The 19572-nt window shown below is 36.0% G+C and overlaps 1 protein-coding gene across 1 annotated transcript in view; it reads left to right on the plus strand.

Annotated features, from left to right (window-relative positions):
- The first annotated feature begins 636 nt into the window (after positions 1 to 636).
- mgat5 (alpha-1,6-mannosylglycoprotein 6-beta-N-acetylglucosaminyltransferase) overlaps positions 637 to 19572 on the plus strand; it is a 118909-nt gene continuing 99973 nt past the window's right edge. Inside the window, 1 exon segment of the mRNA NM_001045311.1 lies at positions 637 to 728. The gene's annotated coding sequence lies outside the window, so the exon portion shown is untranslated.

Below are 19572 nucleotides of genomic sequence, written 5' to 3' on the forward strand. Positions count from 1 at the left end.
AGAGATAAAAGCTGCCTGCATGTAAAAACCATACATATTAAAAAATAAAAATGACCGGCCCACATTTAAAAAATTGTCCAGCCCTTCTGACATTTGCCAGATGGCCAATCCGACCCTGCTAGTGAGCTAAACTCAAGTATGGTTAGGCCTGTAATCAAGCCAATTATTCACCCAGAAAGATTCTAAATGATTTGTTGAACCACGAATCTGCCATTTATTGTAAACTCATATTGTCTGAATTAATATTGTTCAAAATGAGTGACATTTATAGATTTACATTTATTTAGAGATACATTTGTAGGTTTCAATGTACAGTGTATTTGTCATGTTAATGTAGGATTGTAGGTTAACTTGATTCCACCTAACTTGATTCCTCCTTCAATTTTGGTGTGATTAAGGTCAATTTAGGCTGCCTGAAATCAATTTCTAACGTAATTGAACTAATTAATTGAACAATCATTCCACCTGTGTGGTTCTATGAAGTTAGGGGTCCTCAGAGAGCGCATTAGGAAAGTTTTTACGCTTTCCGACGTCGTACGTAAAATCGCCACGCTCCCTGCGTCCTCTGTGCGTCTCGACGCTCTTTGTGTTGAATGTGATCAGACAGCGAAACGAAACACACCGACTGTTGTCAGGTGCGTGGATCCACACTGACGCCGATCACAGTGAAACCACCGGCTTTTCCACAGCATTTAACGTCCATATCATCACCCCAAATCTCAAATCAGGTGGGTGTTTGTTCGGTTTTCCTTATAAACGCGTATGTAATGAAAGCAGGGCGCGTTTGGTGCGCTGCAGTCCACTGCGGAACTCGCGCATATGTGTGTGATATACGTGTTTATTTATGTTGTTTATGCGCTAAAATCTGCACATTAGGTGTTTAACACCTTATTAAACTACAGCATTACAAATAACCCCTATAGGAGCAATATATGCCATTCCTGTGTCGCTCATACATGGCGAAACATTCGTACTTTGATGTATTGAAATGAATGTATCATGCTTTTAACACGGGTACTTCCGAGAATATGGTGCTACAGTTATACATCTATAAGCAACCGCGGTAGTATAGCGATGTGATGTCTAAACAGTGTCATTAGTGCTCCTTTATGTGACTTTACTATGGTACAGAACGTTAGAAAAGCGTTGTACGAAAACAGATGTCTGTAAGCTAGATTAAAGTCAAAGTGTTATGTGTCAACCAACACTTTACCGTGGTAACACAACAGCGTTTCTTTAAAGTCGTATTATTAAGTAGCCTGAGGTAAAGTGTCTTGCTCAAGGGTAAATTGGTGATCGGATCTACCTCAGGTTTCAAACCTACAACATTTGGCTTCCCATCCAAGGCCTGTAACCTTTAAGCCACATCAGTTTATGTTCTGCTATTGGTGTAATTATTCACAACTGTTCAAGTTAAATTTAATTCTGGTATTGTGTTTGGTGGAGTAGTTAAAGAACTGAGATGACAAACTGAAGGTTTTTTGGGGTCAAGTCCCAGAAATACCAGTTTATAAAAAGGGACTTGTGAGATGTCACAGCCAGTTATGCTGAATAACCATTTTGTACTCCTTTATTATCATGTTTTAAACATTTACATTTTGTCTTCTTAAAAATGTCCTGTAGTACAAATGCATGTAAATACTGTGGTATTTAAGTATGGTAATCATTTGGTGCAATGGTTTAGAAACTAAAGTAACATGAGATCAGATCATGCTACAGTGATCTTCTGAAGTGCATTATAAAATAACCTGTGGTAAACTCATGTGTTGCATCAAACCTACAACATTTGGATTCGGGTCTGGATTTGGATCGTTCTAGGCCTTTAACAAATCACTTAAATAAGTATTTGTACTGTAATTGGTTCAGTTTTTAAAAAACATTAAGTAAAGTTTATTTATAAACTAATTTCGAGAGGAGCACGTGATTATGATTGATAGCACCTGGTCCGCATTAGCTAACACTGATTTGATCAGAAGACTCCTTAACCACTATAAATAACCAGAGTATCTTACTTCAGCCATCTTCATCTTGAAGAATCCCCCCTTCCACTCCTACTCCTCCCATTTCCTTGTCAGGGCAGCACGGAGGCCTAGTGGTTAGCACCACGGTTGCACAGCAAGAATGTCACCAGCTCAGACTCTTTCTGGCCAGGTCGGCATTTCTATGCGGAGTTTGCATGTTCTCCTTGTGTTTGCATGGGTTTTCACCGGGCTCTCCGGTTTCCTCCAACAGACCAAAAACGTGTGACATAAGTAAATTGACAAATCTAAATTGACAGCATAGACACTTCATAGCATTAATCTACTTCCAACATTATCAAGCAGGGGAGTTCTCGAGACCTACCTGAACTCAGACTCCGCTCTCACCCTGCAACAGGAGGGAGCCCCGGGCTCGAGGATCTCATGAGTTCAGGGCTCTCTCCCAGAACAGCATGCCAATCACGCTCCATAATCAGTCATCAGCTAAGGGCGAACTTTTGAAACTGTATTTTAGGGTGTCTTTTGGTATGTAATTAAACAGCTTAGTTGAGAAACTGAAGGTTTTGGGGTTAAGGTCCAGAACAGTTGTGAAGCCAGTGGTTTACACCATCATAGTTATATGATATGCTGTAATTGTAATTCTAGGATGGTTTTGGTGTAGTAATGATTAAAGTGCTGAGGAGAAAAACTTGAAGGTTTTGGGTTTGAGTCCCAGAACAGTTTATGAAGCCTACTTTGTAGTCTAGTATAGTTATACAATATATTGTAACTGCAATTCTAGGGTGACTTTGGTGAAGGAAATGGAGAGCTGGGTGTCAGATGAAAGGTTTTAGGGTTGAGTCCCATGACAGTTTGTGAAGCATTTTGTGTAGACAAGGGTAATTATATAATATGGTTTAATTGTAATTCTAGGCTGACTTTGGTGTATTGGTTAAAGAGCTGGGCCGTCAAACAGAAGGTTTTAGGGTTGAGTCCCAGAACAGTTTTTGAAGCCTACTGTATAAACAGGCATGGCTCCTTAATATTCGGAAATGTTAATTTTAGGCTGGCTTTGGTGTATTGGTTAAAGAGCTGAGGTGTCAAACAGAAGGTTTTGGGGTTGAGCCTCTGAACAGTTGTGAAGTCTACTGTATAGACCAGCATACTTATGGTGTAATTTTAGGGTGCCTTTTGTGTAGTAATTAAACAGCTTAGGTGAGAGACTGAAGATTTTGGGGTTAAGGCCCAGAACAGTTGTGAAGCCTGTACACCATCATAGTTATATGATATGGTGTAATTGTTATTCTACGGTGGTTTTGGTGTAGTATTTAAAGCGCTGAGGAGAAAAACTGATGGTTTTGGGGTTGAATCCCAGAACAGTTTGTGAAGCCTACTGTATAAACGAGTATAGTTCTTTGATATGATGTAAGTATTTTTGTAGGGTGGCTGTGGTTTAGTTGTTAAAGAGCTGAGATGTCAAACCAAACGTTTTGGGGTTGAGCCCCAGAACAGTTGTGAAGCCTACTGTATAGAGCAGCATAGTTCTATATGGTGTAATTTTAATGTGTCTTTGGTGTAGTAATTGAACAACTTGGCTGAGAAATGGATGGTTTTGGGGTTAAGGCCCAGAACAGTTTGTTGTATAGATCAGCATAAGTATACAATGATAGTATGGTGTATTAGTAATTCTAAGGTGGCTTTGGTGGTAGTAATTAAAGTGCTAGGGGTCAAACTGAAGGTTTTAGGGTTGAGTCCCAGAACAGTTTGTGAGGAGTAATGTATAGACTAGCGTTGTTATATATATAATGTGCTGTAATTATAGAGTGGCTGTGGTGTAGTCGTTATAGTGCTGAGATGTCAAAAAGAAGGTTTTGGGGTTGAGTGCCAGAACAGTTTGTGTTGTATAGATCAGCATAACTATATAATAGGATGTAATTGTAATTCTAATGTGGCTTTGGTGTAGAAATTGAAGTGAAGGTTTTACTGTTGAGTCCCAGAACAGTTTTGAAGCCCTTACTATAGACCAGCATTGTTATATAATGCGCTGTAATTGTACTTGTAGTGTGGCTTTGGTGTAGTAAATAAAGTGCTGAGGGGATAAACTGAAGGTTTTGGGGTCGAGTCCCAGAACAGTTTGTAAAGCCTACTGTATAAACTAGCATAGTTCTTTAATAAGCTCTAATTATTATTCTAAAGTGGATTTTGGTGTAGTAGTTAAAGAGCTAAGGTTTTGGGATTGAGGTCCAGTTTGTAAACCCTACTGTCTAGCTGTCTAGACCAACAGTTGTATATATTGTGGTGTAATTGTAATTCAATTGTGGCTTTGATGTAATTAAAGAGATGAAGTGGTAAACAAGGTTTTGTGTTCATAGACCAACCAAATCATAAAGGCTATATAACAGCATAATGTTTTAAAGAGTTTTTGAGATGACATATTGAAAGTTATGAAGAATATCTGGCTGTTCCGCATCATATATCACTGTCTTTCTTTGGGTTCCAAATTTCACTGCATAATTTAATAATGCATGCAGTTTTTTATAACTAATATTGATGTGCGTTTAGTCTTCTGTTTCACCACAGAAACAATATTACTGTATGTTATGCTTGGCCGTTTTAAAGTCAATTTTTTTGTATTTGTTCCATCAACATTCATTGTTAATGCTTACTTTTGAGTACTTTTTATTGTTGTTAAGACACAAACGAAGTTGATTGGGAGTAATTATGCTGTTTCATTCAAGTCCGTAGTGGCATTAAATAAAAAATGTGACAGTCTAAGTCTTAAGGTCGAGGATTTGTTCTAATCCGTATATTTAATTACGCACAGTAGTAATTACTAGTAACGGCTTTCCTCCGAACAGAAAATTCCCTGACTTTAAAACTCATAGGATGGAGAAATATACATAACTAGCACAAACAAAGTCCATGCTATTACAAGCTTAGGAGTTGAGATCCATTTTTATAACTTCCTGTTTTTGGACTGAGGAATGATGGACTGTAAATAGACCGTCAGAACATCGTAAATCAAGAATCTAATCTGTGGCATCAATGAATTGCTGTTGACCTTGGCTCAGTCGATACAACCCCCACCTCGACTACATTGGCTACTTCTCTGAACTTTTTGCTGTATTTCATAAAGCACTCAGTATATTCAGACCTCTCAAACCTGTATGAGAGAAGCTTTATGTGCAGTAATTTGTGGGTTGGTAAAAAAAAAAAAAAGAGGGCGCGAATTTATACAAACAGCAACTGATTTCCAGGTAGCAGTGGATAAACTGTTTTACCAGAAAAGTTTGTTTGTGTGTGTTTGAATGTGCAAACGACATGTTATCCAATCAGACTGAGATACTTCAGGACAACTTGTTTTAAGGATTTCACCTCAGGCATTGACATGAGACTGTCATTTGCATTGATCGTCATTGTCTTGACTTTCTTTCTTTTCTTTTTTTTTTTTTTTTACTCTGAGGCAAAACCTGAGTGACAGCACGAAGTCAAACGCACAGACATTTGTGTTTTTTTTTTTTTTTTGTTTTTTTTTTCAGAACCTGTTTTTAGAAAGATATTCTTGGGTGAGTTAAAGGGGACCTATCATGCAAAAATCACGTTTATAAGGGGTTTAAACACAGTTGTGTGGCAGCAGGGTGAGAATATAGTCATCCTCTGATGGCTAAAATTAATTAATTCTATTTTTTATAATCACACTTGATAAAAATAGTCTGCAGAAACGCTTTCATTGAAATTCTCCCTATATTCTTGTTATCAGAGGGGGAAAACCCCACCCATTAGTGACAATTTCTCACTTGTTAGCATAATCAGCCCTGAGTGAGAAGCAGCCGTTCCCCATTAGAGTTTTCACCTGCTGAAGAAGATAATAGCTGCGTCTCAATTTGCACACTAAGCACTCATGCACTATGTACTTATGCACTTACACACTCAACAGCATAGTATATGTATGTAGTGTCATCCTAAATCCCATCCCAAAATTATTTTACCAAGCGGAAATTTAAACCGTTTCCCAGATGATGTTTGACGGTTGCCAAATCGGTGAAATAAATGACCAAATTATCAAATAATACCTGCCGTGAGTATAACTGCATTCACCATCGGGAGGTGCTATAGTCACTCTCGTAGTAGAATTTGCTTTCACCATCTAAAAGTTATCCAACATGTGCGCCCGATAGCTCCGCCCCTTCCGCTACGTGAGCAAACCTGCGGTCGTTGACTGCGTGAAGTGTCCGTCATTCCACACTTCATTTTACCGGCTGGATGAGTGCATCATCCGGGTAATTAAAGTGCACTTACTATGTTTACAGTTTTTAAGTGTGAACTCACTACTTGCACTACAAAATGGCATAGAATAGTGCTTAAGTATAGGATTTGGGATGCAGCTAATGTCATCAGCTAAGATGCATTATGAATGTGGAGTTGTAGCGCGTAGACCTCATAGACGACCTTCTTCTGAGCCACCAAAGTTTTTCGCAAAGATAACGCTAGTCCTGTTTTGAATCCGCCACTATGCTGACACATAGGCACTTGTAGCTCTGCCCTCTTTTGTAAAAAGCACTCTGTAATTTCAGTTTAAAGCGACAGTCACCAAAATTTGGATCAAAGACTAAGGGGAGCAACTTCAAAGAATTCTAAAACATTATTTGTGAGGTATTTTGAGCTGAAACATCTTGTAAAAAGAGGCATAATAGGTTCCCTTTAAAACTGCATGTCCCAAAATGCATTGCTGTGGCGGTTATGTTGGAAATCTGGTAGCTAAAAGTTTTTTTGGGTTAAAGCTGTTTTTGTCACCAACCACACTATGTTTTAAACTCCAATACATTCTGTAATGTGAACATTTCTTCAACACAATTGTTTTGACAGCAGGCCTCTGCGGGAATAATTTCGCTTGCATGTGTAGTTTAGCAAAAGGCCTTTTTTGGCCTGGATTAAAGGGCTCGCTCAGTGGAGTCAAACTCTTGTGGAGTTGGCTGTCAAATATCAGTTGCAATATTTGGACTGAAGCTCTTGTAAATACTTCCTGATTGCATAATGCCCATATTCTGTGTTTTGATACTTTTTTGGAATTTGAATGCTATGAATGTTATGCATTGTCTAACTTCTGATATCTGAAAGGGGAAGTTCACCCAAAATTGAAACTCGCTCTCATTCAGAATATTAAACATACCTTTTATTCAGAAAAAGATTAAGGTTATTCATAAAATTCAAGTCAATTGCTACAGATACTTTGAGAGTTATAGCAAAAACACATACAGGCTACACTACATTAATATTATGACCTCATGACGATAAAAATGATCAGGAAGTGCAATTAGTCAAAACACAAATAGTTGCTTTTTTTTTCTTGAAACTTGACTATAGAAGGCATGTGATTGGACAGATTTTTTTTGTCTTGTCCAGGAAGATTTAAGCAATATTTTTTTTTTGTTCATTTTCTTTTTCAAAAAGAACTTTTACATTTTAAATGAGAATTTTTATGTGACTGGACAGAATTCTGTCTAGTGCAGGATGATGTCACTTTTTTTTTAATTTTTTAAAAAAAAAAATATTTTTCTTGTAAGAAAAATACTTTTGTTTTAAATTAGAATTGTTATCTTTGAGTCCTTATTCTTGTTTATTTTTTTAGGGGACAAAAAATTAACCCTAAAAGGCATGTGATTGGACATAATTCTGACAAGTACAGGATGATGTCATCAATGTTTTTGCTCATTTTCCTGTTAGAAAATAACTTTAAATTTTAAATAAGGAATAAAAATATTCAATTTGAGTCTTTGTTATTGTTTGTTTTCTCAAGGTGGACGTTTAACTCCAAGAAGGCATGTCATTGGACAGAATTCCGTCTAGTGCTAGATGATATCATCAACATTTTTTTTTTATTAATTTACCTGTTAGAGAAGTACTTTTCAAATTGAAATGCGAAATGGAAATTTTGTCTTTTGAATCTTGTTAGCATGTTTTAGAATTTTCCAAAGCTGTTTTCCTGATATATATTTTTTTTCTGGAGTGCAAGGACACATTTGCCTTGGAAATGGCTAATGGCATGGTCATGTATGTGTCTCTTTTGGTGTATCTCATTTGCAAGTATTTCCAAGACATGGTTAATTTCTTTTGCATCTGGCATGAGTGACAGACCAACCCGCTCCTTAAACAGACAATGAACAAAATAATTGTGTATATATATTTTTTTTATGTCTGAGAAGCCTTGATAATAAAGACCAACAGGAAATGCAGTAGTGCATCTTGTATGTTAAATATACTTGCATGCTTGGGTTGTTTTACAAACCTGTGTCAACAATTGCAGCCATAAATTAAATTTTTACTCAACTACTTGTTGTGTTTAAGTACAAATAGAATGTAATGACTCTTTTTGTGACACTGTGCTAACATTGGCTGCTTAAACAGACGCTAAGATAAATATTTTATAGTTGCGTTGACTCTGTAAACATGCTAGATTCAACTCAGGAAATTGGATCATTGTAAAAAAAATCATTACAGCTAGAAATTGCAAGGCTTGGTACTTGTATTTAAATGACTGGAACAAGTAGTATATTGCTTTATTTGGAATTTCATTAAGATACAAAGAGGAGTACTTGTTTAAGAACAGAGTTAGTGACTGAGGTGGAAAGGATATGCAAGTTTATCAGAAACGTAGTTTGTGTATGTTAATTTAATCAAGGCAAATTTGCAACTGCTAAAGCGCTTAACTGATAGTTAGCTGAACTGTGTGTTTTGACAAGCATATTAACCCTTTGAATGTTCTCAGTACAATAACGTCTTTGACCAAGTCCTAGTCAGAACGCTGGTGCCTATTGTAAATTATTCATCAGCGTTTTTCCATAGTTGTCCTACAGTTACGCAAGTTTCTGAGGGGAAAAAGGCATATTCTTTGTATTCCAACTCTATTTTAGGCACAGTTGTAGCATTCAGGGCAGCATTTCAACATTGACGGACAAAACCGGAGAAATGACATTCTTGATGCGAGATGCTGGGAACTCTGAAGAATGAGGATGTATATTCTTGGAAATTCATGCTATGTTGCAACCGTAATAATCACTGCGATTAGATTCATCCTCCAGTGTGTATTATAGATGTAGTTTAACCCTTTATAAGGTGAAGAAGCATATGCAATGTAAATATTCAAATACTAAATGTTCTTAAAGTATTTTATTGAAGGTAAAATATAGAAAATGATGGTGATATTCCCCAATTACCAATGAGTGCCTTTTATGTATGGTTTAAGTCCACATAAACTGGAGGTCTCTGCAGATTTTTATTCCAGTATGATGATGTTTCCCAACTGAAATGGAATATTGAGTAGGGGGTGGGGTGTTATTTTTGAGCTCCTCCTTTCTTATTTCACTTGCAGCAAACTGATGGTTTGAGGGGCGCGGCTTAAGGCTGATTTGTACTTCTGTGACGAGTAGCGCAAGCTCTGGGATTGGTCAGCTTGGTAGTCGTGATCAGTGTGGGCGAGACTGAGAGCCGTGTGAACCCGTTGTAGCGAGTGTTTGCAAGTGTCAAGTCTCTTGAAGTAGCTCCAGATGGAAACTTGTTTTGTGTTTACCTTTTGATTTAAAGTTGTTTAACAAACTGAATGCAGAAGTATAAATGCACGAGTACGCACTAGGGTTGCACGGTTTACCGGTACTATGGTGGTATCTTGATACTATGGCTCCAAAATACTGGCGGTGCCACTGTAGTTTGTTAACGATAGTATTGTCATTAACAGTTTATCTACCCCAAAATAGCAACAGGAAACAGAAACTATTTTTTGACCTTCATATAGCCTAATTTTTTTGGATAAATGCTCTTTTTGTAACAAATTTCATGTATTTATATTTTACTCATATTTTGTATCTTTATTTCAATGTATTTAATTTTGAAAATAATTTAAATTTTAATAAACTACAGTGACGTGCAAGTAATTATTTTTTTCAATAATAAGGGAATCATGAATTAACTTAAAATAGGCCTTATATGAATTATAAAACAGTTTATTACACAATTATACTGTATTGCAATACTACTTGGTATCGGGATACACTGAAAAAAAATTATTCAGAGATGATTCCTTGGATTTACTCTATTTTTTTACGTTAAGTGGCTGTAAACAATTTATTAAGGCTGAATTTAAACAAATTACGTAGAGTTTAAATAAATTTAATTTGTTTGTTTAAATTTAACAAATAAATTGTTTGCAACAGTTTTGCAGACATCATTTTTCAGTGTTCTTCAGCTGGTGTAGCAGCTTAACATAAATTAATGGTATCTCGACAACCCTACCACACACAAGGCAGATGACGTGGGTCACATCAGTCGCAGAAGTATAACGCCCGATTCACACAGGGCTTCAGCGTCAGTGCTTGATAGAGGGCGTGTCTAAAGTGACACGATCATCATAGCAGCATAAGCCAATGAAACAAGTCTGAAATCGGCTACTGCCTGAGCTGGGGAATTTGCATAAAGCAATCTGATTGGCTGACGCTTCCATTGGCGCTTGAAATGTTGAGAAATTCCTAACTTCTGAAGCAGCACAGACGGACCCACAATTCAGTTCAATTGACACCCTGTGTTTGAATGGAGCATAAACCAGCCTTAATCCGTCAAACTGACATCATCGAAGGAATATTTTGTCATTCCAAAGGAATTTGGAAGCAAATTGTTCTATATTTTAGTTAGTTACTTCATTAGTTAAATTACCAAAAACAAAAATTCATTGAATTAACTTGCAGGTATTCATTTGAGAGTTGAGACTAACATGTCATGCTAAAATAAACAGTGAAAATTTCGATATCACGTGGACTTTAATGGAGTCGTATTGTTATACTGTCAAATGTAAATTAAAATGTAAGTCCAGATAGCCTTTTCCTTGGAAAAAGAAAGCACAGTATGTTTTCTTATCTCAAGACTTAATGTGTACAAAGGTCGAACTCGCATTGATATCTTCTGTTTTCAGAAAGAACATTTGCAAGCATATAATGGTGAGGAATAACCCTGAAAGTGTATCAAAATTGCTAGCAATTACACCCTAATCTTGGTTGAAAACAACAATTGAGTTTATATAAGAGCAGAAGAGTTAAACTTAATCCTTAAAGTACTTCTCAGTAAAAAAAATTAAGTAGTTTGGCTCATCTCTGCTAATAATTGAGGGATTTTTGATAAGAGGTCTCTTTGTTTTATTGGCAGGACTTTATACAGTTCACTGTAGTTAGTCAGTTTATAGTTACAGATTTAGTTAAGTTTTAATACAATCATACTCTGTACATTTTCTACCAGCGGTATGTTCTTGAACAGCTCATCAGTGGACCAACAAGCACGACTAGGACTTGTCAGTGGTTTTTGCTGGTTTTGAGTACTACCCAAAATTAATTCTCTCATTTACTTAGTTTTTTTTTTTTTAAATGAAAGTGCATTACCTTAAACAGATGTGTAAGTTTCCTATTAGAAAAGTTAATGTAAAACCATAAAAGTAGATTTATGCAATCAGTGCTTTGTTGTTAGTATAAACTCATTTAATCGTTTTATTGATATGAGTTAGTAGTAATGTATAAACAAGTAAATACAGAGCCAAACGGATAAAAAGTGAACTTTCAACAAGTGATTGAACACCTTTTGCGTTTATCTTTAGCAAGATTAACTAGTTCGCTCACGTTTTTTAAATAACTATTAAAATTTGAGTCAGTATTATTTCTATAGTACTTTTACAATGTATATGTGGAAAAAAAAGCTTAACATAGAAGATTAAAGATTACATAAATTGAAACTGAAGCAACAACTTGTTTTTTTCAACAGGATTCAGTTATATTAAAACAATGTCTGTGGATTAGGAACAAAATACGGCAAACAAAATGTCAAATAGAGACCTGCATACCCATGGGAGTACCGTGGGAGCCCACAGGCACAATTTGATGGATGAGTGTGGGTGGTATGTGTTGGTTGCGGGAGAAAACAATTGTTTGCGGGAAATTCCACACTTTCTGAAGTGGTATTAGGCCAAATCTATGGTTGACCACTTGAGAGATCAATGTTTATTATTATTTTGTTTCATTGCAACATTATTAGCCTAATTCTACTGCTTTGACTGGATTTATATGTTCTGAAAAGTTTATTGTTAGTGTCCTTGTGCATCATTACATTTGATTAAACTCGAATAAAACTAAACATAAGTTTATTTATTATTTATACTTAAAAGGGAAGCATAAAAGTGAGTTGGCTATATATATTCCCAAAGGGATTGTATCTAAACTTGCTTTATGTATTGTAAGTATCAGACTTAAAAAAGAAAAAATGGGTCATGACCTGTTTTCTTTGTGATCCTGTGACTGTTTTTGTTTTGCTCTTTGTTGCTGTTTACTATGAAAATGTTCTGGTTTTCCATTACAAACGTCAACCATACTGCACTCGAAACATGACGTTTGTTGTTTGTTCTGAAACGACAGCTGAAATGTCTCAATTCTTGAGTTTTTGGGACCACTTGTTTGGGACAAGTTTTATGTTCAATACACTTGCATTTGTAAAAAAAAAAAAAAAAGGAAAAAAAGATTTATTTAATTTAGTTGATTTGTGTTGAGACCACATGATTTGTTTGGACCCCAGCATTTTTACTACACTCCAAAAAATTAGCTGTTTGTTCAAACTACTTTTTTACAATGAGCTGAAGCAACACCTTTGTTGAGATTTCCTTGGGACAACTTAATCGTTTTTATGTTCAATCCACTTAAATTTGTAAAAATGATTAAGGTAACTCGATTCCTTCATGTTGTCTCAACACAAATCGATTGTGTGGAACTCAGCCTTTTATTTGTTGTGTGAGCAGGTTTTTTATGTTTTCTCTGTGAGGGTGTGATTCGTATGAAGTATGGGTTTATTAACAATTGATTTTTTTTGCTGAGTCTGTGTGTGTGGGTGTGGGAGGTTTTGGGTGCGTCCAGGGTGTTTATTTTGCAAATAAAGGATGTTACCATGTTGATATGCACGCGTGATTCAGGGTTCGGTGATATGGCTTGAAAATAATTAGGATAAAATTGATCATATCAGTCTATTTCTGGTGTGAACTTGAAATAAAAGATTGCTGCATCTGAGAAAATGTTGGGTAGCAACTTTTATTTTTTATGTTTTTGTCAAAAGATGACATGTCAAACAAAATCTGAAGTCTGATTTTTATGACATGTTTATTTTTAAACTTTTACATTTAAATTTACACTTTTTTTCCTTTAAAACATTCATTCATTCATTCAGGGAGAATAGCAAACTAGCTTATAGGGGAAAAGTCAGTAGCTGGTAGATAAGGAGTAAGTCGTTAGATGAAAAAAGTCGGTAGATTCAATAAAAGTCGGTAGATAAGAGGAAAGTCAGTAGATAAAGAAAGTCGGTAGGTGGTAGATAGGAAAGGTTGGTAGATTAAGGAAAGTCAGTAGACAAAAGTCAGTTGGATAAGAAAAGTCAGTAGATCGTAGAAAGGGAAAAGTTGATAGATGGTAGATTAAAAAAGTAGGTGGAAAAGTCAGTAGATGGTAGAGGGGGAAAAGTCGGTAGATGGGGGGGGGGGAAAGTCAGTAGATGGTAGATGGGGAAAAAAAGGTCTGTAGATGGGGAAAAGTCGGTAGATGGGATAAAGTTGGTAGATGGTAGATGGGGTAAAGTCGGTAGATGGGGTAAAGTCGGTAGATGGGGTAAAGTCGGTAGATGGTATATAGGGAAAAGTCGGTAGATATAGAACAAAAAAAAACTTTTATTTTTGTCTTATTTTGCACTTTAAATTAAACGCAACTCATATTGGTTCACCTGTTCTAAAAAGTAAATGATTATTTTGCAGTTTTAGCAAGTCATAATTAAAAAATCACCCTAAATTAGTTTTTAACCATTAAACTCATCCTCTTTAAATTTTTGTTAACATTATTGTAATACACTGACAAAAAGATTAATTGGGTTTACAATTTTTTTTTTTTTTTTTAAGGTAAGTGGTTACAAGCAATTTATTTGGGTAAAATTTAAACAAACAAATTTAGTTGAAATTTAATTTGTTTAAATTGAGCCCATATAAGTTATTTGCAACAGTTTTTTTGAAAATAATTACTTTTTAGTGTTCTTGAACATGCGATTAGGTTCAAAATAACACGCAAGTTTTTTTTTTTTTGTTTTTAAATAAACTTTTTTTCTTGTTCGCTATTTTGTAAAACGTACTATGCAAGACTATTGTAACTATTGTTCTAGCCACTCTTAATACTGAAAAACGGGTGTGTACCTTTCTTATTGATCATTTTCGCCGAAAACGATGTATCGTATCATATTTCTGAAACACTATAGTCTTTGTTCGATAACTATGAGTTATGATACATGAGTGGGCTATTTTGTGTGTTGAGTGTGTGTTTTGACCCCAGGGGTTGTAGATATACCCCTGCTAAATGCCAGTATCTGGTATTCTTAACCTAATGGAAAAATAGGTCTTGACCTGTTTTCTTTGTGGTCCTGTGGCAATTCTTTTTTAGCTCTTTGTTGCTGTGTGCTAAATGTGAAAGGATTCTGGTTTACCACTACATGTGTCAGCTGTACAGGGCAGGTTTTTATGTTTTCTGTGTATGCATGTGTGTGATGCATATTGAAGACTGTATTTATTAACTGATATTTTGTAGCTTGTGTGTGGTACGTTTTGGGTGCGTCAAACTTGTTTATTTTGGCAAAGAATGAACATAAACCTGCGCATATCTGTGTGAATACTTGTTAAAGAGGTTTCTCTGCTATACAGTCCTTTCTAGCATTGAAAGATAAACTTCAAAGTCTTTCTCTTTTTAATGGATTTTATGAGTGCATTATGATCAAAAACAGCCATTTTCCTTTTTGTCTTTCATTAGACACTCACGCTTGCTTGTGAATAATTGATTTTTAAGTTCTTCTGGCTTTAGAATGAAGATTGTGTGTGTGGGGTGCAAACTTTCCAACAGTTCTTAACATTGGAGCTACCAGAATTCGATAACTATTCTGAGCATTCTCGTTCTCAAAATGTCTTATTGTCGTCATATTGGTATTCTTCGACATCATCTTGGTCTTTGTCTTCTTCTTATGGTAATGGTCATCTTTGTCATCATCTAGGACGTCATCTTGGTCTTCGTTTTCGTTGTCATCTTCTTGGTCATGGTTTTTGTCTTCATCATCATCAACTCTGTGTCTTGGTATTCTTCGCCATCATCTTTGTCCTTTATTGTTGTAATCTTTTTCATCATGTTGGTCTTCTTTGTCCGGGTTTTTGTCTTAGTCTTGGTCTTCTTTGTCCTTATTGTCGTCTTCAACTTGAATCATCTTGGTTCTAGTCTTCGTGGTCATCTTCTTGGTCTTTATGGTTTTCATCTTTGTCCTTATGGTCGTTGTCATCATCTTCTTCATCCTTATGGTCGTCGTCTTCATCTTGAACGTCATCTTGGTTCTAGTCTTCATAGTCATCTTTTTCTTGGTCTTTATGGGTCATCGTCATCATTCTTTGTCTTGAACATCATCTTGCTCTTCGTCATTATGGTCGTGGTTGTCAGCTTTTTTTAATCTTCGTTCTAGTCTAGTCTAGTCTTCATCTTCTTGGTCTTTATGGGTCATCTTCTTTGTCTTGAATGTCATCTTGGTCTTCGTCATTGGGGTCGTCAGCTTCTTCGTCTTGGACGTCATTTTGTTTTTCTTTGTCCTTATGATTGTCGTTTTCTTCAACTTGAACGTCATCTGGTTTCTAGTCTTCATCATCATATTCTTCAGCCTTATGGTTGTCATCGTTGTCAGCTTCTTCGTCTTTGACATCATATTAGTTGTAGTCTTCATCTTCTTGGTCTTTATGGTCTTCATCTTTATGGTCGACGTTGTCATCTTCTTCGTCCTTATGGTCGTTGTCATCTTCTTCGTCCTTATGGTCGTCGTCATCTTCTTCTTGGTCTTTGTCCTTATGGTCGTAGTAGTCAGTTTCTTCGTCTTGGTCTTTTTTGTCGTCGTCATCTTCTTCATCTTCATCTTCTAGTCTTTGTGATCATCTTGGTCTTTATGGTTTTCATTTTTGTCCTTTTGGTCGTCGTTGTCGTCATCTTCTTCGTTCTTATGGTCATCGTCATCTTCGTCTTGAATGTCATCTTGGTTCTAGTCTTCGTCGTCAACCTCATGTTGGTCTCTTTATGGTCTTCTTCACTATCTTGGTCTTCGTTCTTATGGTCGTCGGCGGCTGCTTAGTGCTTATGGTTGTTGTCGCCATCTTCTTTATCTTGAACGTCATCTTGGTCTTCGTCCTTATGGTTGGCGTTGACATCTTCGTCTTGGACGTCATCTTGGTTTTTGTCTTCTGCTTGGTTGCCATCTTCATTGATGTTATGGTCTTCATCGTCTTTGTCTTCATCTTGGTCATCTGCTAGGTCTTCATCTTCGTGGTCATCTGCTTGGTCTTCTTCGCTGTCAGAGTCGGGGATCGAACCCGGGTCCCTGGCGTGAGAGGTGAGTCACCTACGCTTGAGCTACTGGGAGGTGATAACCCCGATCAACGAGGTTAGGTAAGGCAAAGCAAGTGTCGTCCAATAAGCAACAGCAAGGTACATCGTCTTTATTGTCATCTTCTTTGTCGTGGTATTCTTCGCCATCATCTTGGTCATCTTGGACAATTTCAGAGATGTTTGCTATTATAAATTTATATTTTTTTTTTAAGATCCTTTTTGTAATTAACAAATTTTTTACAGTAAAAAGCTTGGTACGTCACTTTTAATCTCATGCTCTGATTTGTTACTGAATAACCAATCAGAGCGCTTTTCTTCTGCTCTCTCTGAGCTTTTACATACTGAATCAGGCCACTGACCCCCAACGTTAAACCCATAAGAGGCGACACTAACCAACTGAATGGTAGCTTGTTTATCTGGGTCATTAGGTGAGTGACAGTTTGGTTACCTGGGTCATTTCTAGGATCTCTTTGATAGTTGCCAGGACCTTTTTTGGGTGACTCTTGGGGTATTTTGGGAAATCATTTGAAACTTTTGTGTAGTAACTAATATCTTTGAGGTTATTAGCTATGGTCACTTGAGTTGGTTGGTTGGGTGATTTTGGTCATTTTTTTAACCTCTGTTTGGTAAATAAATCTAACCAAAAATATTCTGTCAAGGTTCAAACATTTTAAAGGTGGCTATAACGATTGTAGGACCCAATGTGATTGGTCAAATTTAGTTAAACACCCTATGCATTCAACACAAATGATTGCTAGATAAATATATATTAAATTCATCGCACCTTTCTGTTATTATCGTTATTGCATATACTTTTATGGCAATAATAATATCTGTTCGATACATTTGGGCAATTTTTTTATTTATATAATTATTATTTTTTTAGGGATTTTTCACCTTTTATTTGATAAGACAGTAAAGAGAATTGACAGGAAAGCATGGGGGAGGAAAGAGAGGGGTGGGATCGGCATAGGAACGCGAGGTGGAATTGAACTCGGGTCGCTTCGAGTGCATGTGTTGACGCACTACACCACTACACCACAGGAGCTGACAGAACAGTCCTGGTTTTATGAGCTTAGCTAAGGACTAAGGTTTTACTTGATCTTCTTGCAATAATCTGCTAATAAAGACGAAAAAAGTGACCTCAAATATCACTTTATTTGACAGACAAATTTACCTCAAATATTATTGTTTATTATTATTGTTATTTTGAACTTTTTAAATAGATTTGATGGAACTGGGATGCTAAACATTTTTAAATGTCTATAAAACGTCTATGCAAATGTTTATTGCTTAAGAAAATATCACACCTTTTTATCTTTTTTTGTGTCCTTTTTGAACGGTTGCTACCGGGGGTCAAATCAAGGAGATGTTTGGGTGGTTACTATTTCGGGTCATTTGCATATACTTTTTTTGCCGATTAACAATAACTGTTTGATATATTGGGCAATATATTTTTTAAATATAAGCAACAGCAAGGTACATCGTCTTCATTGTCATCTTCTTTGTCGTGGTATTCTTCGCCATCTTGGTCTTGGTACAATTTCAGATATGTTTGCTATAAAATTTATATTTTTTAAAGTTTTTTTTTTTTTTTTTTTGTAATTAAAAAATTTTTACAATGAAAAGCTTGCTACGTCACTCTCAATCTCATGCTCTGATTTGTTACTGAATAACCAATCATGGGGGAGCAAAGAGAGGGATAAGGATCAGCATAGGGCTGCGAGGCGGTATCGAACCTGGGTTGCTGCGAGCACCGGAGTGCATGTGTGGACGCACTAACCACTACACCACTGGTGCCGACAGATCAGCCCTAATTTTGAGATTAACCGAGGACCTTGGTTTTTAGTTTAAAATCTTCTTGCCATAAACTGATAATGAAGACAAAAAGTGACCTCAAATATCACTTTATTTGACAGACAAATTTGCCTCAAATTTTATTATTTATTATTATTATTTTGAACTTTTAAATAGATTTGATGGAACTGGGATGCTAAACATTGTCTAAAACGTCTATGCAAATGTTTATTGTTAAAGACAAAAAGGTGTGATATTTTCTTAGTTTCCTTTTGAACGGTTGCTACCAGGGGGTCAAATCAAGAAGATGTTTGGGTGGTTACTAGTTCGGGTCACTTGCATATACTTTTTTTGGCGATTAACAATAACTGTTCGATTTATTGGGCAATATATATTTTTTATATAACTACTTTTTAGGGGGTTTTCTCCTTTATTCGATAGGACAGTAAAGAGAATTGACAGGAAAGCATGGGGGAGCAAAGAGATGGGAAGGATCGGCATAGAACCACGAGGCGGATTTCGTACTCAGGTCGCTGCGAGCGCCGGAGTGCATGTGTCGACTAACTAACCACTACACCACTGACACTGACAGTGCCAAGGTTTTAGCTTACCATCTTCTTGCCATAATCTGATAATAAAGACAAAGGGAAAATGATGTTTGAGGTCATTTTTTTTAAGTGACTTTTTGAATATATTTGACTGAATTAGGATGGTAGAATGTCAAAAATGTATGTAACCATAAAAGTCTTTACACTGTAAAAAATCCAACATACAAATTTTTAACTCAGATTAAAAATGTAAGTTAGGTGGACATATATATATTTCCCTATGTCCTCAAGCTGGGATTTGAACGCGGGATGCTTCAACGTGCTACTGCACCTTGTGTCGACACGCTAACCACTAGGCTATTGCGCTGACTGGTGGACATATTTTCAATTTTGAGTTAAATTTACTCATAAAAATTATTCGACTGCATGTTTGGAACAGTTTGTTAAATGAAAGTAAAAAATTCATTTGAGGAGACTTTGAATTTTGATTTATTCACGTAAGCGGTTACCACTGTAAAAATAAAAAGTTGAGTTAAATTACACTTTTTAAAGCAACGGGCTGCAAAGAAATTTTAAGTTTATCAGGCTTCAGTGGTTGAAGTTATTTGTAAAATTATACTCCACTTTTTATTTTTTACGGTGTACAAATTTGTATGGTTTGAGAAAATATCACACTTTTAAGATGCTACTAAATGCTACTAATTTCTAAAACATAGAAAATGTGGTTAAAAAAATGTGGAATACAGATAAAGATGAGTGATTTATACTATTAATCGTTTAAATTCACCTTTATTTCTTTAGAATCTTTTTACA

Source organism: Danio rerio, chromosome 22 (assembly GCF_049306965.1).
Source record: "Danio rerio strain Tuebingen ecotype United States chromosome 22, GRCz12tu, whole genome shotgun sequence".
In the NCBI taxonomy this organism is placed as follows: Eukaryota; Metazoa; Chordata; class Actinopteri; order Cypriniformes; family Danionidae; genus Danio; species Danio rerio.